Source organism: Bos grunniens, chromosome 27 (genome assembly GCF_055505025.1).
Source record: "Bos grunniens cultivar Pamir isolate PY7600 chromosome 27, Bosgru_T2T1.0, whole genome shotgun sequence".
Classification (NCBI taxonomy): domain Eukaryota; kingdom Metazoa; phylum Chordata; class Mammalia; order Artiodactyla; family Bovidae; genus Bos; species Bos grunniens.
In genome coordinates, this window is record NC_141191.1 from 28,097,834 (window position 1) to 28,114,791 (window position 16,958).

At 45.7% G+C, this 16,958-nt stretch overlaps 1 long non-coding RNA gene across 1 annotated transcript; it reads right to left on the bottom strand.

Moving 5' to 3' along the window:
- Window positions 1-1,089: 1,089 nt before the first annotated feature.
- Window positions 1,090-15,664, bottom strand: LOC147343695 (uncharacterized). The gene is made up of 3 exons (XR_015156413.1): window positions 14,164-15,664; window positions 13,290-13,398; window positions 1,090-1,583 (listed from the first exon to the last, which is right to left on the bottom strand). It is a non-coding gene; the product is annotated as an uncharacterized LOC147343695 (long non-coding RNA).
- Between the last annotated feature and the right edge of the window lie 1,294 nt (window positions 15,665-16,958).

Sequence of the window (16,958 nt, forward strand, 5' to 3'; positions counted from 1 at the left end):
GGTAGCTTCTCTTGTCGTGGAGCATGGGTTCTGGGCGTAGGAACTCAGTAGTTGCGACTTGTGGGTTCTAGAGCATGGGCTCAGTGGTTGTGGCACACAGACTTAGCTCTCCTCAACATGTGGAATCTTCCCAGAGCAGGGAGGGAACCCGTGTCCTCTGCATTGGCAGGTGGACTGCTAACCACTGGGCCATCAGGGAAGTCCCTTACGTCTTAGTTTTAAGGAAAGTTGCACAATGTGCTGTTTCTGTGAAACCCCCTGTCCACAGGGTAAAGATGCTCAGCACCCGTACAAGAAGTTGTATGCAACCCAGTTAAGGAGGGGAGTACCATGTGTCCACAGAGGGGCGTTTTTCTTCAGGGAGCACCTTACTGATTTTTCTTTGATGACATGTAGTCATTATACTACCTTCCACTGTAGCTATTTGTGGATGCCTTCTATATCATATTAAACTCTACTTTCTGGGACATTCCGAGGCCTTATTTTCCCATAGCCCCTAGCACTGGACAGGCAATAAATCACAAGAGGCAGTATGGGGGTGTAGAGCATTAAGTACTAAGGCTCTGATACTAAAGACAGAAGAGATGTGAGACTTCCCTCGTGGTCCAGTGGTTAAGGCCCTGTACTTCCAATGCAGGGAGTGAGGGTTCAATCCCTGGTCAGGGAACTAAGATCCCACATGCTGTGAGGCCAAATAAATAAAATAAAAATCTTTTTTAAAAAAGAGAGGAGAGGTACAAGTGTCACAGATGCTTGTTCTTTTTCTCGCGCCAATTTTTTTTCTTCTTTCCTTTCTTCCTTTCAATGACAACAGAATCCCAATTTTCATCACTTATCCATTCCTTTCTCATGCAGTCAACGCCCCTTGGGAAAAATCTGATCCCACTCCTGGCTCCAGGGGTGTATTAGTCAGGGTTTTCCAGAGAAACAGAACAAATATATATATAAAGAGATTAATTATAAAGAATTGGCTCGTGTGGGGTTAAGATGGAGCTTGCAGATGGAGGCTCAAGAGAGTGGATGGATTGAGTTCAAGTCCAAAGACAAGAGGAAACTGATGTTGTTGCTCAAAAACAGATAGAAAGCAAATTCTTCTTTCCCCCCAGACCTTTATTCAATTCAAGCCTCCAACAGATTAGACAAGGCTCACCCACATTGGGGAGGGCAATCTACTTTACTCAGTCTACAAATTTAGACATTCATCTCCTTCAGAAACACCCTCACAGACACAGTCAGAAATAATGTTTGATCAGTGTATAGAAACCCTGTGTCCCAGTCAAGTTGATACATCGAATCAGCCATCACCAAGGGCAAACCCTATTTGGTTTAAGCCAGTCATCACACCCTGCCATGTTGCTGGTCACAGTGCTTGGTTCAAAATGAGCAAATATCCAACTCCAGGCCAATAAAATGCAAGAGGAGATGACATTTGCTGGAGATTGCAAGAATAGAAACTTTCTTACTTTTCTATGGAAGTGACTTCTTATCCACCTGGACATGAATGAAAAAGATTCAGTCCAGGAACGTTGCTAGTAGTCATCTTGAGATGATGAAGAAGCCAGGCTTGGGACATAACAGGTAGTCTGGAAGGCAGAGAAAGGCATGAAATTAAACTGGATCAGTGTTGAAATTATTGAGCCTGGGATCATGGTTTGCCTTAAAACCACCATATGCTCCTGCTGCTAAGTCACTTCAGTCGTGTCCGACTCTGTGCGACCCCATAGACGGCAGCCCACCAGGCTCCCCCGTCCCTGGGATTCTCCAGGCAAGAACACTGGAGTGGGTTGCCATTGCCTTCTCCAATGCATGGAAGTGAAAAGTGAAAGTGATGTCGCTCGGTCGTGTCGGACTCTTAGCGACCCCATGGACTGCAGCCTACCAGGCTCCTCCGTCCACGGGATTTTCCAGGCAAGACTACTGGAGTGGGGTGCCATTGCCTTCTCCAAAACCACCATATAGCTGAACTTAACAGTTATAGGAGCCAGCAAATTCCATTTATCATGTCAACTGGTTGGGGCTGAATTTTCTGTTACCTGCAACCAAAAGACTTCTAATACAGTTGGAATTTCAATGTGATGATCAATGAGAGACTTTAACATTCAATGATCCCGTTAAGAATGCAACAGAAAAGTAAACATTTCTGCTATGTGAGCAACCAAGTTGGACTGCATACATCAGAAAAGACAACCATGTATGCAAAACTTGAAACCACCAGAGGAACTCTGCAGAGCTACAGCCTACATTCCTTCTTTCTCTGCAACTATAAACATCCTTCAAAGTAGCCTCTTCTCCTCCACAGGGTTCCAGGGATACATCTCAACATTTCTCTGAGAGTTCACTTGATCGAGAATCTTTAAAGAAAGGGAGAGTAACTTATTTTTCTTAGTGCATTCAGCACTTTGAACAGTGCCTGGCAAAGACTAGGCCCCTAATAACTATGAATGTATGAATGGATGGATTTATTTATTTAACAATTACAGATCTTCCTCAACTTATGCTGTGGTTACGTTCCAGTAAGCCCATCATAAGTTGAAAATATTGTCAGTTTAAAATGCATCATAAGGGGCTTCCCTGGTGGCTCAGTGGTAAAGAATCTCCCTGCCAATGCAGGAGACACAGGTTCAATCCCTGGTCTGTGAAGATCCCACATGCCCTGGAGTAACTAAGCCGTGCATTGCAATTACTGAGCCTGTGCTCTAGAGCCTGGGGAGTGGCAACGACTGAGTCCACGTGCCCCTTGAGTCCGTGCTTCACAGTAAGAGAAGCGCCTGAGAAGCCTGAGCACCACAATTAGTGTAGCCCTCGCTTCCGGCAACTAGAAAAAGCCTGTGCTGCAACGAAGACCCAGCACAACCAAAGGTAAATAAATACAGTTATTTTTTACAATTAAAATGCACCATACGGTATTCTCTGGTGGTTAGGACCCCACACTTCCATTGCAGGGGCACAGGTTTGACCCCTGGTTGGGGAACTAAGATCCTGCGTGCCTCATAGCATAGCCAAGAAAATAAAAATAAAATGCATCATAGCTTAGCCTTCAACATACTCAGAGCACTGAAACTAGCCTACAATTGCGCCAAATCATCTAACACAAACCGATGTTAAAGCAAAGTGTTGGGTATATGTCATTTATTGAATGCTGCACTGAGAGTGAAAAACCAGATGCTTGATGGGTCCAGAATGGTTGTAAGTGTATCACGTGGTTGACTTGGAGCTGTGGCAGGTGCCACTACCCAGCGTCAGAGTATGTAACCAGAGGAAAGATCAAAATTCCAAGTGTGGTTTCTATTGAATGTGTATCTTTTTCATACCATCAGAAAGTTAAAGAAAAAAAACCCTGCAAGTTAAACCATTGTAAGTTGGAAGCCATCTGTGTTTATTAAGCACCTGCTGTATGCCAGGTACCAAAGGAGGTGTCAGATTACAACAGTGGGCAAGACCAAGGCAGTCCTGGGAGTCTTGGTGTGACAAAGCTTCTAGGGAGAGGGAATGTTTTATTCCAGATAAACAGGTACTGGTTACCTAGGTGTGTTTATGTTGCAAAATTTTACCAGGCTGGGGACTTCCCTGGTGGTCCAGGGGCCAAGACTCCACGCTCCCAATGCAGCGGGCCCGGACAAGATGCCTCGTGCTGTAACTAGATGAACCTGCATGCCACATGGAAGACCGGGAGCAGCCAAATACATTTTAAAATTGACCAGGTTTATGATGCATGCATGCTGTGTCTTTACTTCAATAAAATGCTCCCCCAAGTAAAACGCAGAAATAAAAAGTCCTTATTCTCAAAGTTTACATTCCCATCAGAGCAGACAATACAAATAAATATACAATATGTTGAGAGGTAGTAAGTGCTATAAACGTCTGACTGTAAGAAGGATGAATTCAGCGAGAACGCAGACGTGACAGAGAAAGCACACTTTGAATAGGTACTACCACAGGAAGAGCGTCCCCAGGCTTTCAGCCATCCACCTCAGAAGCTCAGCTTCAACTTGCTTTCTGAGTCAGGCTGACACATACCTTTGTGCTGCTAACTGGGCTCAACTGAGGATGGTCCTGCCAGGGACGGATGTGGGAGTGGTTAGCAGATGGGTACATGTGGGACTTCCCAGGTGGCTCAGTGGTAAGGAATCCACCTGCCAATGCAGCAGATGTAGGTTTGATCTCTGGGTTGGGAAGATCCCCTGGAGGAGGAAATGACAACCCACTCCAGTATTCTTGCCTGGAAAACCCCATGGACAGGGGAGCCTGGCAGGCTGCAGTCCATGGGGTCACAGAGAATCAGACGTGACTTAGCGACTGACCGCGCATGCACGAGCTTATGTGTAAAACCTGACTCCAGAAGAGTGCTGGGATACGCATCCTCGGCTCTGCTTCTCCAGGTGTTGGAAGGATTTGATCAGATATTTTGTACATCATTGTCTACATTTTAGAGTATTTAATGAGAAATGTTAGAATTGCAGAAATGGAAAAGACATTTCCCCATGGCCAGTGGGTGTTTTTGGACAATCTATTGTGTGCCCAGACCTGTGGAAGTCAGTTCTAAGATACAGTTCCAACCAAAGGTAGTTTATCATCTTAATAACAAGATGGATACCTGTCAAACAACTACAGAATAATATAGGAATTTAAATAATCAAACTTAGGACCACCCTGGTGGTCCAGTGGTTAAGACTCCTCCTTCCAATGCAGGGTGTGTAGGTTTGATCCCTGGTCAGGGAGCTAAACTCACATGCTGCAGGACCAAAGAAACCTAATCATAAAACAGAAGCAGTATTGTAGCAGATTCAATACAGACTTTTAAAATGGTCCACATCAAAAAACCAAAAATCTTAAAAACAACTATCTTGTGTGATTTTTAAAAACTGTAAAAAATTGAAAAACAAACAAAAACACAATAGGCTTGTACAGTATCCCGTAGGTCCCCTTTATAGCATTTGTCACATGTGAAATTTTATTTATTTTTTAAAATAATTTTATTTGAATTTTTTGGCGGTGCTGGGTCTTCACTGTCGTGTGGGCTTTTCTCTAGTAGTGGTGAGCGGGAGATACTGTCTAGCTGTGGTGCTTGGACTTGTCCTTGCCGTGGCGTCTCCCGTTGCAGAGCACTGCTCTAGAGGGTGCGGGCTTCAGTAGTTCCAGCACGTGGGCTCAGCAGCTGCAGGTCCCGGGCTCTAAAGTGCAAGCTCAATAGTTGTGGCCCACTGACTTTGTTGCTCCAGGGCATGTGGGATCTTCCCAGATGAGGGTTGAATCCAGGTCTCCCGCGTTGGCAGACTGGGCCACCAGGGAAGCCCACGTGTGCAATTTTATTTTTGTATGCGTGGGTGTTTGATTGTTCCTCTCCTCACCAGCCTGTTAGCTCTATAAGTCTGGGACTGGGTCCAGTTTTGTTCACCGTCATAGTCCTCAGAGTGGAGGAAAGTGCCCCGCACAGAGCAGGCCCTCGGCACACATGTGGAATAAAGTAACTGAGTGTGAGAATGTAACCACATCACAAAGACAGAGTAGCTTAGCAGTCCACAGCACGGGCTGTGCGGTTAGATCGATCTGCAGATTCCTAGATGGTTACTTGTGTGTCCTTGGGTAAGATCTTTAAAGTAAATAAATGTTTTACTCCATTATCTCTGCCTAAAATGGGGAGAATTATCATTCTCACCAGGAGGGTTCATTGTGAAGAATGAATGACAGGGGCAAAGTGCCTGGCACATAGTAATTGCTCAATAAACAGTACTTCTGAGTATTACCTTTGAAAGTATTCCAATAGTCGCTTTTATGAGGTTGAGGCAGAAACTAGCAGAAATTATGAATCTAGTTTCTAGTCCTCGTTTCTAAAAGAAGAAAAGAAATGAGATGTGTATCCTGGTTGTACGCATTCTTCGCTCACTCATCCCATCTGATGAAGCCCCAAAGCCAGTGTTGTGGGGTGAGCGTTTAACTTGTTGGAAGTCAGCAGACCTGGCTCCTGAGCCTCTCTGGGCTGTGCTGGTGAGTCGACTACACGCATCAAAGCTGCAGGCCAGCACAGGCAGCAGTGTACTGGCCCTGAGACCGGCAAGGCTCAGGGTCTGTGTGACCCTGAGCCTTCCAACCACAGTCCTTAGATCTCTGCAGGAACCACAGGGAGTCTTCAGGGCCCAACATCTCAAGGATCCCCTTCCTGTGAAATTTCAGAGGTTTCTCCTGGGTCAGGAAGCCTTAGGTAGTAGTTAGCATAAATATTGTCACGTCCCCGCCCCAAATCCCAATTTAAAAACTGGCTTAAAATCCAAACACGATCACATGTTTACACCCAAACACGATCCAATGTGCATTCCCCACGTGGGAGGAATTGGCAAACCAGGTTGGTGAGCATCAGAAACAAAATCACCTGCCCAACTAATTGCTCAGTCATGTCCAACTTTTTGTGACCCTTATGGACTGTAGCCCGCCAGGCTCCTCTGTCCATGGGGATTCTCCAGGCAAGAATACTGGAGTGAGTTGCCATGCCCTCCTCCAGGGGATCGTCCCAACCCAGGGATTGAACCCAGGTCTTCTGCATTGCGGGTGGATTCTTTACCAGCTGAGCCACCAGGGAAGCCCATTTCCCCAATAGTTTACCGGCAAAGGAAGGAGTTTCTACTCTGTTTTTACCTGAGCAGCAAGAACCAGGTGGACCACATGCAGGATAGGTGATAACAAGCTCCAAAACCTAACCTACCCCGACATATTCCAGACGGCACAGATCATCCCCCCAAATCCCCTCATTAGAAATTCATCCTTTTAGTAAAGTTATTGACCTTTCCTTACAGTTCTTTTACTGCAATGTTTTAAAAGTCTCTCTCACTACCTGTATTATTAGCAGGCTCCTGTGAACTGATGTAACAGTTCCTTTATCCCAGCCCCCAGAAGGTTGGATGGCAAAGATGAAGGACACAGGGGGATGGGAGTGCCTTGTGGATTTCACAGTTGAAGGAGACTGGGTCAAGCCTGAAAGCCAGGAATATGCCCTGCTTTTGATTTGAATCATTGAGGATTTGATATTGTTTATTTAAAAAAAGATTATTTTTTGATGTGGATCTTTTTTAAAGTCTTTATTGAATTTTTTACAGCATCGCTTCTGTTTTATGTTTTGGTTTTTTGGCTACGAGCCATGTGGAATCTTAGCTGCTTGACCAGGAATTTAACCGACACTCCCTGCATTAGAAGGGGAGTCTCACATGGATGGAGTCTGTCATGCAGAGTGAAGTAAGTCAGAAAGAGAAGAATAAATATTGTATATTAAAGCATATATGTGGGATCTAGAAAAATGGTACAGCTAAATCTATTTCCAAGATAGGAACGGAGATACAGACATAGAGAACAGACATGTGGAGCCGGTGGAGGAAGGGGAGGGTGGGAGATTGAAATTGACAGGTATATACTACCATGTGTAAAATAGATAGCTAGTGACAACCTGCTACAAAGCACAGGAAGCTCAGCTCAGTGCTCTGTGATGACCTAGATGGGTGGGATGGGGGTGAGAGGGGAGGGAGCTCCAAGAGGGAGGGGATGTAGTATACATACAGCTGGTTCACTTCATCATACAGCAGAAACTAACACAATATTGTAGAGCAATTATGAAGATTTTTAAAATTAATTAATTAAAACATAGGTGAAGTCTCAACCACTGGACCACCGGGGAAGTTCTGATGTTTTCTTTAAAGGACTGTGTAATTCAAATAAAAAAAGCTTTGAAGAGTAACTCACACATTCATTTATTCCTGTTCACCAAGTGCCTGCTGTATGCCAGACATGATTCAAGGTAGAGTCTCCCCCAACCCCCTACCTTTTGAGAGGCAAGAGGCAAATACAAAGGAAGACCCCGGCCTGTGTCCCCCTCTTCTTCTCATCTTACCCTGAAACTTTCTCCCACACCAGAAAGGCCCCTCTGCAAGCTGTGTGGATGCTCCAGCCAGTCGAACCTCCATCCACACCCATTTCGCTAGAGTCTTAGGACAGACTCAAGGAAGAGGCTGATGCAGACTCTGGAAGTGGGCTTGAGGCCAACATGTGGGTTCCTGGTGCATGGTCTAGAAGCAGGGGTGTGGGCTCCATGTGGCATAGCCACTTACCCACACAGACTCTTCACCTCGGGGTGAAGAGTGAGGGGGCAGTGAGGGAGGCACGACCAGAGAAGGGCCAGAGAGAGCCTCGTACAGCCTGTAGGGGTGTAAGGGCAGTATTGGTTCTAGATGCAGGGAATACATGAAGAAACGTACCAAAATCTCTGCCTTTGTGTTGTGTACACTCAGTGGAGGGAGACAGGCTATAAACAAATACAGAGCAAAAAGTAAATAGCTACATATATAGTACCCTTAGGGGCTTCCCTGGTGGCTCAGTTGGTAAAGAATCTGCCTGCTATGTGGGAGACCCAGGCTCAATCCCTGGATCAGGAAGATGCCCTAGAGAAGGGAATGGCAACCCACAGCAGTACTCTTGCCTGGAGAATCCCATGGAAAGAGGAACCTGGTGGGCTATAGAACATGGGGTTGCAAAGAGTCGGAGATATTTGATAGTAATAAGTACTCTGGAGAAAACAAGAGGTACAGACAGGGGAATTTTAAATAATGCAGTTTGAGCAAGGTACTGTACTGGGATTGCTGTAATAAAGTATCACAACCTGGGTGGTTTAAACAGCAGAGATATATTGTCTCATGGGAGTCTGAATCCAAGGTATTGGTAGGGTCTGTTCCTTCTGAGGCTGTGAGGAAGAATTGGTTCCGTGTCTTTCTCCTGGCTTCTGGTAACCTCAGGTCTTCCTTGACTGGTGGATAGCTGTCTTCTCCTCATGCCTTCCCACCATCTTTCCTTTGCATGCATCTGTCTCTGTTTCTAAGTGTCATCTTTCTACAAGAACACCAGTCATGTTGGGTTAGGATCGCACCCTAATGAATGACTTCATCTTCCGTTGGTCATCTGCAAAGATCTTTTTTCCAAATAAGGTCATAGTCACAGGCACTAGGAGTTGGGATTTCAACATATTCCGAAGGGACACAAGTCAACCCTTATCAGAAAGCTTTTTTGTCAAAATGCTGCTGCTGCTGCTGCTGCTAAGCCCAAAGGTGAAGGGTTAAAGGGGTGAACCATGCTGAGATCTGGGGCCAGGACTTTATAGCAGAAGAAATAGCACGTCCAAAGCTGCTCATTTCTCCAGAACAGCATTTTGGTGGGTTAAGACAATGAGCCTGGAAGGTCAGGGAAAGAGAGTCTGCAGCGGAATAATGCATTCCTGGGACTTCCTCGGTGGTACAGTGGCTAAGATTCTGTGTTCCCAATGCAGGCGGCCTGGGTTCAATCTTTGGTCAGGGAACCAGATTCCATGTGCTGCAACTAAGAGTTCACACACCGCAACTAAAACACTGTGAGTCAAGATCCCACACGCTGCAGCAAAGATCAGAAATCCCCTGTGCCACAACTAAGACCAGGCGCAGCCAAATCAATAAAACATTTTTTAAAGAAAAAGAGGAAATGACCCATCCACCTCTCACGGATGTCCTCTGTAACCTCAAAGTCCATCCTTTTGAAATGTTGGAGACTCTTACATTTCCCGAGAGTGAGGTGTAAGATCGTTGGAAATGGAGAATAAGCCCCCTACCTCCTGGTGGTCAGTGAACACCGGTGGTCAGTGAACACAGGTGATGCTGAGGGTACCCAAGCCACCGTTCTCTTTCATCTCCACTCCAAGAAGTGGCTTGTACCCTTCAGCCCAGGAGGAGCCCATGGAACAAAAGGGAGTGTGGCTGGAGGCAGGTAAGGGCTAAGATGACAAAAGACAAGGGAGTCAAGTTTATCGTTGAAAGATGCCTATGGAATTTTGACGATGAGATGAGATGAGATGGTTGGATGGCATCACCAACTCAACGGACATGAGTTTGAGCAAGCTCTGGGAGTTGGTGATGGACAGGGAAGCCTGGCATGCTGGAGTCCATGGGGTCGCAAAGAGTTGGGACACAACTCAGAGACTGAACTGAATGGAATTTTGTCATCATTTATTGTTACTCTCTTGTCACATTCAGTCCCCCATAACACGACCATCACTGACAGCTTTCATTCTGATTTTCTTAGTATTTTTTTTTCTTAGTTTTTAATTGGAGGATAATTGCTTTACAATGTTGTATTGGTTTCTGCTGTACAACGTGAATCATCTTGGCTTCTGAAATCCTATCTTACCAATGAAAATTAGAGAAGTAAAAGAGAAAAGGCAAGTTTCCTGGAATTCAAATTTAGAGTAAGAGGAACCAGCCATGGATAGTTAGTGTGTGTGTTAATCGTTCATCATGTCCAACTCTTTGCGACCCCATGAACCAGAGCCCACCAGGCGCCTCTGTCCATGGGATTTCCCAGGCAAGAATACTGGAGTAGGTTGCCATTCCCTTCTCTAGAGGATCTTCCCAACCCAGGGATCAAACTCGGGTCTTCTGCATTGCAGAGCCACCAGGGAAGTTTTCAGTTAACACACAAAAGAGAACAGGCACATTTCCTGGAATGCAAATTTAGAGTAAGAGGAAATGTCTTTAGTTGAAATCTGACAGCCACTGATCAAGCCCAGCATTACGGAACCACGTAGCCTCAAAAGTTCTCTCTGATGTGTCTCATTTCAACTCAGGTCAGGAGTGGAACGGGCAGTTCTTCAGACTTCCACTGAATCATGCCTAACCTTCTGGCTTCACTTATCTGCAAGCTGGAATGCTCTCTGCAGCCGTCAGCCATCACCCCCCACCCTTCCCTTCATCCTGCTCTGTCCTCAGATAACAATCCTCTCCAAACAGGCTCTGTTCCCACCACGTTTGGAATGCTTCAGAGTCAAACTGAATGTGAATCAGAACCAAAGTCCCTTCATGCCATTCCGTTCACCTTCCTCTCACATTCCACACCTCGCCCTTAGCTGGAGGGGCCCGGGTGGTTTTCCGCTCACGACTCCCCCAGTTCTGCCTGACCCGGCCCAGGCTTGTTGGGAGACTGAGTCCTTTGTTCCCATCCCCCTTGGGGCCCTGGGCACCCTTCCTCGCCATCCCAGCTCTGCAACAGTCTCCTCCTTGTCTGCCCAAAGCCCACTCCGGATCCAAGTTCCCGTGTAAGGCTCTGGCCCCGTAGTTATTTTCTAGTGACGTGTACCCTTGGTTTCTCCCTCAGGCTGGGACAGGAAGCCCAGAACGTTCTTTAAAGCATGGCAGAGGGAGAAAAGAGACGGTATCAGCCTGTCCCAGAGCCTTGCGCTTTCTGGGGTTTTCAAAGTAGAAAACAGCTTCCTTTCCAGGGCTCCCCTATCTCCTCCAAAATGGAGACACTTGGTGCCTAGGGGAGTGGACAGCCCCCCTAGGTGGGTTGTCTGTGTCATCAGGAATGTCAGGATGGGAAAGGGAGAAGGGTGAACAAAAGGCCTTGTGTGTGCCCAGCAAAATTTCCTTGGAACCTACCAACTCCCAAATATCCTTAAAGGGCTTGGAAATCAATGCGTAGTGAGCATCCCTCAGGCGCCTTGCACATTTTCCTTGTATAGTTTTATCTTTATTTGTATGCAGATATACACATGCAAACCACTGTGGGGTAGGTCTTACCATCCTCATTTTACAGATGCAGAAACTGAGGTGTGCCGTGCTAAGGGCCTCGCGGGTCACAGAGCTAGTAAGGGGTGTAGCCCAGACTGAATTCGGTCCTGAGTTCAAACCCTGTGCTCTTTCATTTCCTCTTATTTAAAAATAAATGTTGTTTTTCTGAATATCTAAGTGATACATATTCTTTTTTTAATGTATTTTTCTACTGAAGAATAGCTTATTTACAATGTTATATTAGTTTCTGGTGTACAGCAAAGTGATTCAGATATACATACATATGTATATATTATACACATATTCTTTTTTAGATTCTTTTCCTTTAGGTTTATTATAGGATATCAAACATAGTTCTCTGTGCTGTACAGTAGGTCCTTGTTGTTTATCTAAGCTTTTTTATACAGTAATGTGTATCTGTTACTCCCATACTCCTGATTTATCCCTTCCCTCCCTTCTTCCCCTCCCGTAACCCTAAGTTTGTTTCCTATGTCTGTGAATATGTTTCTGTTTTGTAAATAAGTTCATCTGCATCTTTTTTTTTTTTTTGGACTCCACATATAAGTCCTAAAAGTTTCCCTCTAAGCACTGCTTTTGCTGCATACTTTAAGCTGTATTTTCAATTTCATTTTGTTCAAAATATTTCAAAATTTCTCTTGAGATTTCTTCTTTGAACCATGTGTTGTTCAGATGTGTCTTGGGGATTTTTCAGCCGTCTTTTTATATTTATTTCTAGTTTAATTCCTGTCAGATCTGAAAGCAGAGATTGTATGATTTCTGTTCTTTTACAACCACTGAAGTATGTTTTATGGCCTAGAAGGTGCCTGTCAGATCTGAAAGCAGAGATTGTATGATTTCTGTTCTTTTACAACCACTGAAGTATGTTTTATGGCCTAAAAGGTGTTCTATCTTGGTAAATGTTCCATGTGAGCTCAAGAAGAATGTATATTCCATTGCATGTCGATGAAGTAGTCCACAGACGTCTCTTCTATCCTGTTGATTAATGGTGCTATTGAGTTCAACTATGTCCTTACTGATTTTTTGCTTCATGGATTTGTCTGTTTCTGATAGAGGGGTGTTGAAGTCAGTATCTATGATTGTGCATTCATTTCCTTGCAATTTCTCCTTATATTCCATCAGTTTCTTTTTTCATGTATTTTGAGGCTCTGCTGTTAGGCACATATACATTAAGCATTGTTATTTCTTCTAAGTAACTTCTTAAGTCTAAGTTTATGATACCTTGTACAGTTTTATGTCCTCTTTTTCTCACTAAAAACAGGATTTTGCTCCTAGGCACAAGCCCTTTCCACTACATAAGTCTAATATTTCTTAATCAACTTGGTTGGGACCAATTTGTGATGATTCACAGCATTGCCTGGCTACTCATGTGTTCTGGAAAGTGGTAGGAGCGGGTACAGGACTTCAGGTGGAGAAGGGGTTGAGAGGGAGCCCTTGACTGCTGGCAGCCATTATCAGCAGGGGAGATGGCAAAAGAACAGGCAGAAGTTTCAGTTATTGAGTGAGACAGCAGGTCAGCATCAGCATAGATTGGACCAGTGATGCTCTTTCCGTCTGAACACCTGCCTATTGGTACAGAGTTAGGACCAGGAACCCAAAGTAGAAGGCATTTTGAGTACTTCTTAAAACAGAAGCCACGTGGGCAAAGGACAGGGCAAGGTTGAGAGCCTGTGTAGAGTAGACACCAAGGTCAATACCACTCACCCAGTCTGAGTGTCCAGCGGGTCTCCTAGATGGCGCCTCCAGTCTCTGTTCTGAAACTCAGGGAACTTTCTCATTCATCGTCTTGGAGCTCTGCATTGCTTCCTGTCACCTGGGCAGCCAAGCCACAGTTTGAAAGTGAGTCATGATAGATGTTTGACATGTAAACCCTCATTAGTAACCACCTCTGGAAATTTCTTCAATTACTTTCCCAATCGATTCACTTGTCTTCTGGAGCTTTGGCCTTGACTGGCCATGCCTATGCTCAGAATGGAAGAAGGAAAAAGGCTCTAAAGAAAGGATTGAGCAGTGTTAAAATAGTAGGTTGGGTGAGGGCAATGACCTCAACACTACTGAAATCGGCTGCATTTTATACTGTTCTCAGTTTCAAGGTCTCCAAGGCCTGCCTATGCCCAGTGCAATCGTATGCTGAGCTTCAGGGCTTCCAGACCCTTCACACAACAGTAACCCTGAGCAACCTTTTAGTGCCAACCAAGTCGCTAGCTCCGAGGATAAGGGCTGACTTTGTCTTGCCTTCTAAGAGGGGCTTTGGCATCTTTCGTGGACTAAAATTTTTCTGAGACATCTTTTGCTTTCACTGGAATACAGTTGTTGCTTTTCCATAATAGATTAATAAGGGATGTTCTAGAACTGGCAGTAGCATCCTCTCATAAGCATTGCCTTGGAGCCAAGAGACAGTGTAGTATCATCCCAGAGATTGAAGTCTCAGACTTTGAATCAATGTTAAGACCAAGTGCAGCGGAAGGACCAGGAGGAGCAGAGCAGGAGGGAAAGGAATACAGCGATGTGGTCAGGACAGAGAAGCAGACACGCCTTCTCTCCTTCCTGCCTCATTATTGTCCAGCTAGTTACTTACCCAGAGCTTCAGTTCCCCCGGCAAGAAATCCCAGCGTGGCCTCTTGAAGAGGGATTCCTTATCTGTTTACTGAGCATCTATTAAGCACCGTGAGCCTCTTGTCAAGCACAGCCAGGTGTTCTTCATCTTCTATCCCAAATGCCTAACACAATGTCTGGTACATTTCAAGCATTTTATCAACGATTATTGAATAAGTAAATAAATGTATGGGTGGGAAAAAAAATAAATGAGTGGAGAAACAAATGAGTCAGTGTAGAACTGCTGACCTTTGAGAATCTGCTTTGGAAGGGCTGAAGGTTAGAGGAAGTGCTGGTTTTGAGGTCCCTAGTGGTTACTAGTACCAGCCACGGAAGTAAGTAGAAATAAAAGAGTTGGCTCCCTTCAAAATACACAGCCCGTAGAAAGAAGGTTGCTATGAAAGGGGTGGAAAAAGCCAGAAGTTAACGGGCTCCATTGTGTAGGGAGCAATGTGGCCCAGCAAGACGGTTGGGTCAATTTCATTAATGCCCTTAATGATTAATTTCTTAGTTAATAATTGACATGTCATAGCAGAGAAGCCTGAAAACTGAAATGGCAATTGTTTCGGTATTTCAGATTCTCGTGCGTGTCTGGGTCCTGTTAATAGTCTCCATGGGAAACATCTGCAGTGGTAAGGTGCGCTTTTAATCTTCTGACATGTTTAAATAAATTCAAATAAAATAAATGTAAATACAGGTCTCCTGGGATACCAGAAGAGGGATGAGCATCATCAAGAAGGAGTACTGGAATTCCTTAAATATCTGGGTGCTCTGAACAGGTCCTCGTTTAAGATCTGAGGCTCTCCAAACAGGGCTGCCAGAGAATCGAGTCACCCCACATGTATCGGGGGCTACTCATATAACAGGAAGAGCGCTGGAGATTTTTGCTTTGTCATTTCCTCTTTGAATACAACAGAAAAATCCAGTTAGCCAGGATTCTGGAACTCTGCCGATGCTTCCTGTCCTATCTGACTGTAAAATTCAACAAGGGATCATAAATAATAGACACGAGGCCAAAAATACATCTGGGGAATCCTGTCAAAGAGAAGGGCTGACGTCAATGACTTCTGCATGGCCTCTGATATTTAGTCCCGAGAGTGAGAAGCGAGATTACAGCTGAGGGGAGGGCATGAAGCAGGGACTCAGCTCAGCCCAGGTAGCTCTGGTGTTCTCTGCTCTGTGGCTGCATAAAAATTTCCCCAGGGCTTAGCAGGTTAAAACAGCAGTCTGTCTCCTGACCTTGGGGTTCAGGAATTCGGGAAAGTTCAGTTGGGTGATTTTTCTGCTTCATGTGTATCACCTCAGGAGGTCTCAGCTGGAGGGTCCGTGGCTTCACCCTTGCACTCACGTGTCTCGAGCCTGGTGGGCTTGACTGGAACTGCTGAGTGGAGTGTGTTCCCAAGACCTCATGGCATGGCAGTCTCAGGGCAGACAAACTCTCACGTGGTGCCCAGGGCTCCCAGAGAAAGTGTTCTAGGAGACCTGGGTGGAAACTACACAGCTTCTTAGGTCTTTACCCCCAGAAGTTCTAGAATGTCCCTTGGACAGCATTCTGTTAGTCAAGGAGGTCAGTAAGGACAGGCCAGCTCCAAGGGGAGAGGCATGAGACTCCACCTCTAGATGGGAGAAGTGTGTGCCCAGCTGCTCTGTTGTGTCTGACTCTCTGCAACCCCGTGGACTGTAGCCAACCAGGCTCCTCTGTCTGTGGGATTTCCCAGGCAAGAATACTGGAGTGGGCTGCCATGCCCTCCTCCAGGGGATCTTCCCCACCCAGGGATCGAACCCACGTTTCCTGCCTTGGCAGGCGGATTCTTTATCACTGAGCCACCTGGGAAGCCCTGCTGGTGGGAGAAGGAGCAAGCCTTTGTGGCCCCATTAACCTAGGCCATTGGAGAATGGAAGAAATGTCCCCCCAGTGGAGGGTGGTCCCCTGCAGAAGCCTATTGTCATTTTTCTGCAATAGCAAGAAGGAGACTGGAGAGATGAAAGGCAGGTCTTTTTTTTTTTTTTTTTTTTGGCCCCCCACCCCCACCTCAGCCCTGCATGGCATGTGGGATCTTAGTTTCCCGACCCATGGATCTAACCTGCTTCCCCAGCAGTGGAAGGGCAGAGTCTTAACCACTGGGCCTCCAGGGAAGTCTCACAAGGCAGGTCCTGAACACATCCTCCCAACCTCTCCCAGGGACTCAAGGGTGCTGCAAACAGCCTTGGGGACCCAGAGACCCAGGCCCTTCCCTGTGAGTACCCTTTTCTGAAATGAAGAGCTCTCTCTGACCTCCCTCCCTAAGCTTTCGGCCCATCTCGTCTACAAAGTCATATACCTCTGGAGGTCTTGAAAAAACCGAGATGCTCTTCCTGCAGCCACGCTGATGAGGAAACTGATGAGGAAACCGAAGCATGGGCCTCAGACCCAGCACATCCTATAAACATTTACGTGCGGGCCTTTCCTCACCTGTTAAAGACATAATTCTTCATAAACTTTCCCACAGTGTTTTCCAGTTCCTAAACACAGGGAAGCAAGGTTATGGGTGAAGACAATCCATGCATTCCCTGACAGAGGTTTATTGCCCTCAGTCCCAGGGCAAACAGAGCTGGCTCCTAGCAGTACAAGGCAGGAAGGAACTTGTAGACCCTTCACACCAAGTGAGTCATGGGGAATGACAAGAGCCCAGAACTCTACAAAAGCTTCTCAAAACTCCCTGAGTAAGGACTATCATTTAACCTCTTCACAGACGAGGAAGAAATCAACTCAGAGGGGTTAGGGGATTTGTCTAATGG